Source organism: Mesocricetus auratus, unplaced genomic scaffold, assembly GCF_017639785.1.
Source record: "Mesocricetus auratus isolate SY011 unplaced genomic scaffold, BCM_Maur_2.0 Super-Scaffold_100066, whole genome shotgun sequence".
NCBI lineage: Eukaryota > Metazoa > Chordata > Mammalia > Rodentia > Cricetidae > Mesocricetus > Mesocricetus auratus.
In genome coordinates, this window is record NW_024429235.1 from 2370231 (window position 1) to 2381553 (window position 11323).

Below are 11323 nucleotides of genomic sequence, written 5' to 3' on the forward strand. Positions count from 1 at the left end.
GCAGACGCTGAGGCTTTTGAAGTCTTTTTGTGTGCTTGTTGGTGGGATCCATGGTTGAGTCGCATGCTTGAGGGCTGGGCTGCATGTTTTGAGAGTTAAATTCTGAGATGAGGTCACATGACTAGGCTTGGTGCTGACTGGGACTTCCGCTACCCACAGTGTCTGGAGCGGGAGGGCAGAGTCTTACTCTGGTTGGGAGCATCTCTCTCAGAAGAGTCACGATGGAAGCTGGGGCTGCTTGGGGCAGAGAGTAGAGACTACTCAGGAGACTGTTTTCCTGTACTTTGTCCTAACTAATCAGCCAATCTCCTTACCTTGATGGCTCCTTTTGTGCACCGTTTGAACTCAACACTACCCAGGTACTGACATCTACCGTGATACGTTTCATGAACCAGTATCTTGGCATCTTATGCCGTGCTTCATCATGAACCAGTATCTTGACATCTTATGCCGTGCTTCATCATGAACCAGTATCTTGACTTTTAATGCCTTGCTTCATCATGAACCAGTATCTTGACCTCTAATGCCTTGCTTCATCATGAACCAGTATCTTGACCTCTAATGCCTTGCTTCATTCTGTTCCTGTCTCCTTTCACTCTCTGCCTTGTCCCTTTGGGTCTCCATTTGCTTGTGTAGGGACTGGAGGAAGCCCTGAGTGAGTGAAGCCCCAAGCGGATGTATATTGTGGGCATGGTCACAGCCATGTCAAGGACCCGAGTGCCTCAGCCTCATGGGAGTGGCAAAACTTTCGCTGGATGAAGCTCAGAGGGATGGCAAAGCCTTCCTTAGGGGTCTGAGTGAGATTGGCTGACCAAGTGTGCACGAAAGCTACCAACTGTAGCTTCACCCTTCTGAATGTTTACACTCCGAGTCTACTAGCCTTAGGAGACTGTTGGGGAAGTCTTGTGTATATGTCAATAAATTACTGCTGGCCAATAGGAATCTAGATAGGTGGGGCTAGGAGTCCAGGAGGATTCTGGGAAGGAGAAAGACGAGAGAGTCAACATGTGACGCCATGGGGGTAGGACGCCGGGAACTATTCTCCGGTAAGAAACATACTTAGATTAACAATTATGGGGTAATTACTTAAGGCAGAGCTAGTCAGTAAGAGACAAACAAGGCCAACAGCTTCATAATTAATCTAGCCTCCTGTGTGTTTATTTGGGACTCATGCGGATCTAGAACCAGGCTGGCGCGGCAGAGCCCAGGCGACTGGCGGGGGATAAACCAAAGCGGCTAGCAAAAGAAAAAGCTTCTCTTAACAGGAGACCTACTACTGAGACTAGTTAGCCCCTCTGTGGTGATTTAAATGAGAATAGCCCTCCCCAGTTCACGTTTAAATACTTGGTTGCAGGTCAGTGGAACTGTTTGGGAAGGATTAAGAGGGAGTGGCCTTGTTGGAGGAGGTATGTTACTGGGAAGAGACTCTGAAGCTTCAAAAAGGCAATGACACTCACTGTTAGCTCCCTCTGTACTTCCTATTTGCAGATCAAGATATGAGCTTTCTCTGGGCGGTGGTGGCACATACGCCTTTAATTCCAGCACTGGGGACGCAGAGGCAGGCAGATCTCTGGAAGTTTGAGGGCAGCTTGGTCTGCAGAGCAAGTGCCAGGATAGGCTGCAAAGCTACAGAGAAACCCTGCCTCAAAAAAATTATCAAAAAAACAAAAAAGATGAGTGCTCAGCTGTTCTTTCTGCCACATGGACTCTAACCCTCTGAAACAGTAAGCTCAGTAAAATGCTCTCTTTTATCAGCTTCCTTGGTCTTGGAGTTTTGTCATATCAACAGAAAAGTAACTAAGACAGAAGTTGGTACCAGGAATGGAGCATTGCTGTGACAGGCCTGACCATGTTGTCATTTTGACAAATGTGGACTCTTGGACTTACAACTAGAAAACAGTTAAACGGTGGGCTGGAGAGATGGCTCAGAGGTTAAGAGTACTGGCTGCTCTTCCAGGGGTCCTGAGTTCAATTCCCAGCAACCACAACCTCACAGCCATCTGTAATGAGATCTGGTGCCCTCTGCTGGTGTGCACAGATACATGCAGGCAAAAGGCTGTACACATAATAAATCTTTAAAAAAAAAAAGAAAACAGTTGAACGTATAAACAGAACTCAATGGGCCAGCCTAGTAGGAGCTCAATGGGCCAGTCTAGTAGGATCTTAGAAGACAGTGGTGCTGAAAGTGTGGTCTGTGAAGGCCAAATTTAAAAGGTTTCCAGCAGGGGAATGATTTAAGAACTAGGATAGAGACCATTCTTGTGACATTTTGGCAAGGAATGTGCCTTTTGCCCCTGTCCTAAGAATTTGCCTGAGGCTAAATTGAAAAGTAATGAATGGGGCTGGAGAAATGGCTCAGAGGTTAAGAGCACTGGCTGCTCTTCCAGAGGACCCGAGTTCAATTCCCAACAACCGCATGGTGGCTCACTATCAACCTGTAATGAGATCTGGTGCCCTCTTCTGGCCTTCAGGCAGACATGCAGACAGAATACTGTATATATAATAAATCCTAAAGAAAAGTAATGGTTGAATTTCTTTGGTGGAGGAGACTTCAAGACAGCCTAACATTGACTCTATATTGACTAGTATCACTCTCAAGTAGGGAGAAAAGAAATCCCAAGTGTATAGTTGGAGGAGAAAGAGAGCACCAGAAAGTTTAGTGTTGGAACCAAGGCTCGCACTGAAAGAGATGAAAAGATTTGAGAGAGGTTTGAAGTAAGATGGAATAAAGAGAGGGTGCCCTCAGGGCAAGGCCCCCTTCAAGTTAAGCTTCCAACTTGTAAAAAGGAAAGGCCTGAGGAATGTTCTGCTCCTAACAAGCAACAACACATCAAAGCTTATGCAAATGTGATTCAAGAAGGGAGCCAGGCTCCAACCCAAGTAGGAAGCCAAACTTGGCCGAATCATTCATGTGGTTATAGCCTTAGTCATGAAGGACAGATGAACAAGGGGTTTGGGATATTCTTCTATTTTCAAGGAGAGCTTCGAGGCCAGGCATATGGCATGTAGAGGGCACTGGGTAAATCTGTGAGAGGAAAGTCTGGATTTTGTTGGTGACTCTGATATTGGAGATGCCAAACCCTTGAGACACCAGCCAAGAAAAGCTGCAGACGGAGAGTGGAACCAGCCAAAGAGGGAGAAGTGTGTTTAGGGGACCAAGCTGGAAGGGCGGTGCCATCTAAGCCATGGGATGGTAGATGTAGAGCTATAGGATTTGGAATTTGCTCCACCGGGTCAAGATGTGAGCTCTCCGCTGTTCTTGCTGCCAGCATCGACTCTAACCCTCTGAAACAGTTAGCCCAGTAAAGTAAAATGCTTTCTTTTGTCGGGCTTGCTTTGGTTCAGTGTTTCCTGGAAATTTATATTCTACAACATTGTCTATTGGAAGTATGTAATTTGATTTTTTGATTTTACAGGGGAGTTGCAGTTGAGAGATTTCCTTGAGTCTCAGAAGAAACTTTGGACTTTTAAACTGTGTTGGAACTGTAAAAGATCACGGGGACTTGTGAAACTGGACTAAGTGCATTTTATATTATGATAGTACTACTTAGTGGCTTGCTCCTCGTGGCGTGTTCAACCTGTTTTCTTACAGAAGCTAAGACCACCAGCTCAGGGGTGGCCCCACCCACAGTGGACTGGGTCCTCCCCTCTCAGTCACTAATCAGGAACATTGCCCTACAGGTTTGCCTACATCCTGGTCAGTCTTCTGAGGGCATTTCCTAGATTGAGGCTCTCTCTTCTCAGGCGACTCAAGCTTATGTCAAGGGAGCATAGAAACTAGACAGCATAGGAAGGGCGTCCTCAGGGAAAGACCCCACCCATACAGGATTCCAACGTGTAAAAATTTGGTGGAACTCTTTGGGAAGGATTATGAAGGGTGACTGTGGTGCTTTTGAAAGACCCCCCCAGTAAGGGGAGACCCTCACTCATGTCTCGGGATAAGCCGACTCCCCAATAATTCAAGAGAGACCGTTCTTGCTGTAAGCACACAAGGTTTATTCGGGGAACCAGTGCACTGGGGCCGAGCTCATGATCCTCACAAGGGCAGAGGAGTTCGACCCTCAGTAGCTGCAGTCGGGGGCTTTTAAAAGGGAGAAACCGAATCGGAGAGTTAGGAAAGCATCATAAAGGATGAGAAGTTAAATGATAGCTTATGTCTTAACAGGAAGGTTATCTCAAGCAAGCATTCTTTGGGCATTGTACAGTTAAACATTGAACAGGAATGTGGTGAGCTAGTTCCTGGATCAGAGAGTGTTATCTTTTAAGTTTATCTTGAGGTCTCCGGTTTCTCAGGAGAGGGCAGAAGGGCAAGTCACTCTGTGATGGGCTAGTCGCTAGGGGTCTAAAAATGTTGAGTTGGGATCTCTCACTTTGAATGAGAATGGCGCCCATAGGCTCATATGTTTGAATGCTTGGTTCCTTGTTATTTGAACTGTTTGGGAAGGAGTAATAGATGTGGCCTTGTTGGAGTAGGTGTGTCACTGGGGTGGGTTGAGCTTTGAGGTTTCAAAAGCACATTTCAGGCCCAGTGTCTTTCTCATTGCTCCCTGCCTGCGGGTCAGAACGTAAAGCTCTCAGCTATTGCTCTAGAGCCATTCTTGTCTGCTTCTCACCAAAATGATCATGAACTAACCCTCTAAAGCTGTAAGCAAGCAATCTCCCAATAAAATGCTTTCTTTTTTCCAAGAGGTATCTTGGTCATGGTGTCACTTCATAGCAATAGAACAGTGACAGAGACAGAAATTGTTATCACGTACTTGGGTATTGCTGTGACAGCCTGACCATGCTATTGTTCGGAGAAATATGGAGGACTTTGGATTGGAAAAGTGATTGAATACTTTCAGTGGGTGTACTGGCTGGTTTGTGTATCAGTTTTAGACAAGCTAGAGTCATCACAGGAAGGAGCCTCCGTTGAGGAAATGCCTCCATGACATCCAACTATAAGGCATTATCTCATTTAGTAGTCAATGGGGAAGGGCCCAGCCCATGGTGGGTGGTGTCTTCCCTGAACTGGTGGTCCTGTGTTCTATAAGAAAACAGGTTGAGCCGGGCGGTGGTGGCGCGTGCCTTTAATCCCAGCACTCGGGAGGCAGAGGCAGGGGATCTCTGTAAGTTCAAGGCCAGCCTGGACTACCAAGCGAGTTCCAGGACAGCCTCCAAAGCCACAGAGAAACCCTGTCTCGAAAAACCAAAAAAAAAAAAAAAAAGAAAACAGGTTGAGCAAGCTGCGTGAAGTAAGTCAGTAAGCAGCACCCCTCCATGGCTTCTGCATCAGCTCCTGCCTCCAGGTCCTGCCCTGCTTGAGTTCCTGTCCTGACTTCCTTTGGAGATAAACAGAAATATGGAAGTGTAAGCCAAATAAACCCTTTTGTTCTCAACTTGCTTTTTGTTGCAGCAATTGAAATCCTAACTATGACAGTGGGGCTTAATGGGTGTGGTGCTTTGAAAGAAAATGGACAGACCGCATAGGTGGTGTGGCCTTGTTGCAGTAGGTGTGGCCTTTTTGGAAGAAGTGTGTCACTGTGGGGGAGGGGGATGGTTTTGAGGTCTCCTGTGCTCAAGCTACACCCAGGGTGGCACACGGTTAACTTCCTGTTGCCCGAAGGTCAATATACAAACCTCTCAGCTACCTCTCTGGCACCGTGTCTGTCTGCAGGCTGCCATGTTTCCCACCATGATGATAATGGACTAAACCTCTGAACTGTAAGCCGGCCCCAATCAAATGTTTTCCTTCATAAGAGTTCCCATGGCCATGGTGTATCTTCATAGCAATAAACCCTAAGACAATGGACCATCTGAGTGGGAGCATAGAAGACAGTAGTGTGGAGGGTGATTTGGACTATAGAGGTTTGGTTCTAGAAGTTTCAGAGGACAAGAATATTACTAAGTGGCCCATAGACCATTCTTGTGATATTTTGGCAAAGAATGTGGCTGCTTTTTGCCCTTGTCCTGAGAATCTGCCTGAGGTTAAATTGAAGAGTTTGGATTAATGCTCTTGGCAGAGGTGATTTTAAGACAGCTAACTATCAGCTATGTCACACGGCTACTAGTGATTACTCTTATGCAAATCTATAATGAAAAAGAACCAGTGGGGCAAAAAGAAGCATAAAATGCAGAAAAGGGGACCAGGAAGTACAACGGTGGGGCCGAAACATGTGCTGAAAGAGATGGGATGTTTAAGGAAAGTCCTGATTCCAAATGGAAGGAAAGGAGTGACACCCCCGGGACAAGACACCAACCAGATAATCCTGCAGCCTGTGAAAGGAATAAACCAGCATGGTTCCTTCAACCTAGAAACCATGAACAACTGAAAACTTATGCAAATGCAAGTCAAGGAGGGGGCCAAGTTTCAACCTCAACAGACAGAAGTAATTGGCAGCTTGGCCATGTGTAGTTCTGGATTTAGAGTTAGGGAAGATAAAAGGGGGCTGTGGAATCTTCCTTCATGGTTAAGGAAAGGTGCTGAGGTCAGGAATGTGGCAGGAGAAATGGCCAGAGAGGCCATTTCATGAAGCTGTGAAGGTGAATCCTGGATTACACTGGAGATCCCAAGATGTTGGAGATGCTGGAGACCCGGGATACTTTCCAAGGAAAACTGTATTCAGGGTGTGGTACCAACTCAAGAGAGAGAAATTTGTTGCAGTCAACCAAGTTGGGAGGAGTGGGAGATTGAACAAGCCATCTAAGACAGAATTTGGAGTTTGATCTGTGGGTCTCAGTCTCACTTTGGTCCAGTATTTCTTCACTATGCCCTCTTTCTCTTTACTCCCTTTTGGGTTGGTTATGTAAATTCTGTGCCATTGTATGTCGGAAGAATGTGACCTACTTTTCCATTTTACAAGAGTTTACAGTTAAGAAACCGCCCCAAGACCCAAAAGGGACTTTGAACTTTTAAACAGTTTTGAGACCGTTAAAGGCTATGTTGACTTTTGAAGTTGGACTGAATATGTTTGCATTGTGATGTAGTTACAAGGCTATGGGGCTAGGTAGTGGAATGAGAATGGCCACCATGGGCTCATGTGTTTGAATGCTTAGTCCCTAGTTAGTAGAACTGTTTGGGAAGGATTAGGAGGCGTGGCCTTGTTGGAATAGGTGTGTTACTGGGGGTGGGCTTTGAGGTTTCAAAAGTCCATGCCAGTCCCAGAATCTTTCTACTGCCGAAAGGTCAGGGTTTAAATTCTTAGCTGCTGGACCAGACATGGTGGCCCATGCCTTTAATCTCAGCACTTTTGGAGGCAGAGGTAGGTAGAGCTCTGTGCGTTCAGGCCAACCTGCTCTAAATAGTGAGTTCTAGAACACCTAGAGCTATGTGGAGAGATCTTGTTTTTAAAAGAAAGCCTTCAGCCGGGCGTTGGTGGCACACGCCTTTAATCCCAGCACTCGGCAGGCAGAGGCAGGCGGATCTCTGTGAGTTCGAGGCCATCCTGGTCTACAGAGTGAGTTCCAGGACAGCCTCCAAAACAATACAGAGAAACCCTGTCTCGAAAAAAAAAAAAAAGAAAAGAAAAGAAAGCCTTCAGCTACTGCTCCAAGCAGCCTGTCTGCTTCCCACCACGATTGTCATGGACTGATCCTCTAAAACTCTAACCAAGCAATTCCCAAATGAAATGGTCATGGTGTCTCTTCACAGCAGAAGAGTAAGACGGTGACCCTGTTGTAGGAGATATGTCACTAGACTTGGAGGTTTCAAAAAGCCCGCACTATTCCCTGTTAGCTCACACTCTCTCTGCCTCCTACTTTTCAGTCACGATGTGAGCTCTTAACTATTCCTGCTGCTATGCCTCCACCCCGCATCATGGACTTCAATCCTCTGGAACATAAGCTCGATTAAATGCCTTTTTAAAATATGACTTGCCTTGGTCATAGTGCTTTATCACAGCAATAAAAAAGTAACTTAAGACACCCTTCTCCCGTACTGTGCATAAGAAACATGCTGGGGCTTCAGGTGGCTGCAGAAGTTTTGACTCTGTCAGAGTACACACAGCACACAACCCCAGCCTCTCTGTATGTGTGTCTGTCCTTCCTTCATTCTCTCACTGCCCTTTGCTAGGGTTCTAGACCCAAGCTGGGCAGGATGAGACACCCTTGGACTCCCTATGTCCTAAGTCTATATTTCACCCCATCCCCATTTTTGTCTCATTTTTTCCTATCCTCTACATCACTGCCTTCTCTTCCATGCTCTCCCTCTTCTGTCCATTTTATTGCTGACCTGACTCATCTGGACTGAGCCTACGCTTCTCTGTCCTCCCTTCTCAATTATCTTGGTGCTGGCCCTCCTGTCTTTCAGTGGCTGTGCTGGCTGGTTCAGGGGCTGGGGATGCATCTGCCTTGGCTGGACTGGCAGTCCTCTGAGGACCTTTGCAAGTCCCAGTTCATTAAAGACAGGCATGCTGCCTCTCACTGGGTACAGGCTGGGGAGCAACCTATATATCAGGAAATGAAACAGCTTCAGGCCTCTCTACTTGTACATGTACCAAGTAAGAGCATACCTATGGAGCTCATTGGCCCGCCTAAACATATCCAGCAAAAAAGAATCTTGAATCCTCACATTCAAAACTGTATTTGGCCTCTGGCCACATGGTTTCGGTAACTCCTATTAAAACATCTGACACAGGTGTCAACTCAGCTGAATTTCAGAGAGAGTTGACATTAATCTTTTACATGTACCTCTGACTCAGTATCTGGTGAAGAGTCAATCCCTGTGGCATTAAGGATTGCATTTTTCCTAAGTTGTGGTATAGACAGAGCAGTTCAGAAAGTTAGTTGGCACAACTTCTTGCCATCTAGGTATACTGCTTGTCTCCTGGAGGACTTGGAGGAAGCAAGATGTAGTGGAATAATCTTTTTGTTCGCTGTGAAGATGTGTCTTTGCCAAGGTGTCTTCTGACTGGTTTAATAAAGAGCTGAATGGTCAATAGCTAGGCAGGAAGAGGTTAGGCGGGACTTCTGGGCAGAGAGAAAGGAGGAGGTGATGAATCTAGGAACGAGCGGGATGCCAGAGGAGATGGAGATGAAACAGGAGGTGCAGCCGGGCGTTGGTGGCGCATGCCTTTAATCCCAGCACTCGGCAGGCAGAGGCAGGCGGATCTCTGTGAGTTCGAGGCCAGCCTGGTCTACAGAGTGAGTTCCAGGACAGCCTCCAAAGCTACAGAGAAACCCTGTCTCGAAAAAACCAAAAAGAAAAAAAAGAAAGAAACAGGAGGGGCAAGATGGAAGGGGGCAAGTCTCAAGACAAAATGTAGACTGATATGAATGGGCTGATTTAAGTTATGAGAGTTGGTGGGAAAGCCTAAGCTATAGGCGGGGCTTCAGAATTAATGATAAGCCTCCATGTTGTGCTTTGTGAGCTGGTGGCCTAAAGAAAAGGCCGTCTACAGCAACAGACAGGAACGAATCTTCAGTCACCATGGCCAGTGCCTCAGTTATTCCAAGATTCATTTCTCCAAGCCTCCCCAGTTCCAGGTACTGATCAAAGCCACCTCCCTTTACCAAGAGGTGGCACCTAGCCTCTCCCATTCTTTCCCCGCCCTTCCCTACTTTATAGAAAGTTGTAGAGCTTAAACATCACCCAAGTGTTTTGCGTTTAAAATGCTATCAAACATGCGGCCTCAGCCCTTCCTTCACTGGACAATTCCTGCCCCCGTGGTGGTTACAGCTTGTGTTTGCCCTGCTTTGGGAGCTCCCGAGAGCCTGGAATATGATGCTCGGCGACAGGAAGCATCTCTTTCAGGATAGGAGCACACAGAAAAGGGGTGGATGAGAGTCACCGGATCAGGTCATCTCCTGCTCCTGAAGTGCACACAGTAGAAAGAGCAGCTGCTTTGTGCTGCTGGTATAGCCAGTGTGTATCCGTGCATGAGACAAACGTGCCTGCTTTGCAGAGCTTACATTACTCCGAAGAAAGACTGAAAACACGTATAACCTCACTCAAAGGGGTAACTGCCAAGAGAAAGCAGAGTAGGCTGGGGTAGGCGGAGACTACCCAATGAGTAGACCATCAGGACAGAGAGACAAAGATGCGAGGACAGATCTGTGCTTGTCTGGATGTTCCCAGTAGAGGGGGCAGCGTTGGGAGGCCCTTAAAGCATGCAGACTCCTGGGATGCCGGAGGAACAGCAAGGTGGGCAGTGTGGCTTAGTCCAGAGAAAGGGGAAACCTTAGGACCACGAGAGAGCTTGTGGTTTCACTCTGAGGAGTCAAGGGCCTGCTTTGAAGGACACCTAATCCGTAGACACACGTGAACCATGTTGATTATGAAGTTTATGTTTTGGTCTAAGAATTAGGGTTTTTTGTTTTGTTTTGTTTTTCGAGACAGGGTTTCTCTGTATTGCTTTGAAGGCTGTCCTGGAACTCGCTCTGTAGACCAGTCTGGCCTGGAACTCACAGAGATCCGCCTGCCTCTGCCTCCCGAGTGCTGGGATTAAAGGCGTGCGCCACCAACGCCCGGCAAGAATTAGGATTTTTAAAAAATGTACTGTGGTAAGTTCTTTGAGTGTGGTAGGTATACTCTGTCTCCATCTCCCTCCCCACAGACGTTGGGATTTTGAGCAAGGAAGCACGTTTCAAGATCAGGGAGAGGTCACTTTTGGTAGACAGCTCAGCTGCGGTGACTCAGGATGGGTTTCTGTAAGAACGGGCGGTGTTGGAAAAGTACAAGGCCACTAGATGGCAGCACCAAGAGCAGGTTCACACAGGTCTCTGCTGCGTTTTCCCGGGGGAGGGTTGGCCCCGAAGCGAGAGAGCTGTTTGTTCGCTTCTTTGTTGAGGTGTCAGAAGTTCTGGATGGACTGTTCTGCCACGCTGCTATAGATACACAGGTACAAACACGCACACACGCACATGCACACACATGCACAAGCACGTGAATGAACAGAATCCACATTTAGATCTTATATACTTATTTATGGAGAGGGGAGGGGGGAAGAGAAAGAGCTCCGAGGCGATGAGGTCAGAGGTCAAGTTGCAGCAGTCAGTTCTCTGATTCCACCCTAGGGGCAGCAGGGACTGAACTCGGGTTGTCCAGATTGGTGACACATGGAGCCATCTCCCCAGTCCCAGAACCCACGTTTTAAAAATAGGCCGTGGACCAAATTCATCTCAGCTCAGTCGAGTCCTGCCCGCTGGAAGCGCAGGCTAGGGTGGGGAGGAGGGAGCAAGAGGCTCTAAGCTCATTAAACATTCTTCGCTTAGAGTCCTTTGCAATTTCCATTCTCCCCAAGTATGAGGCTCCCAAACCGCGACCTGAGCTGCTTTCCCGTCGCTGCATTGTCCTACTCGCTCCTAACTCTACTATTCCGGGCTTTCCAGAAGGCTGCCTTCCTGC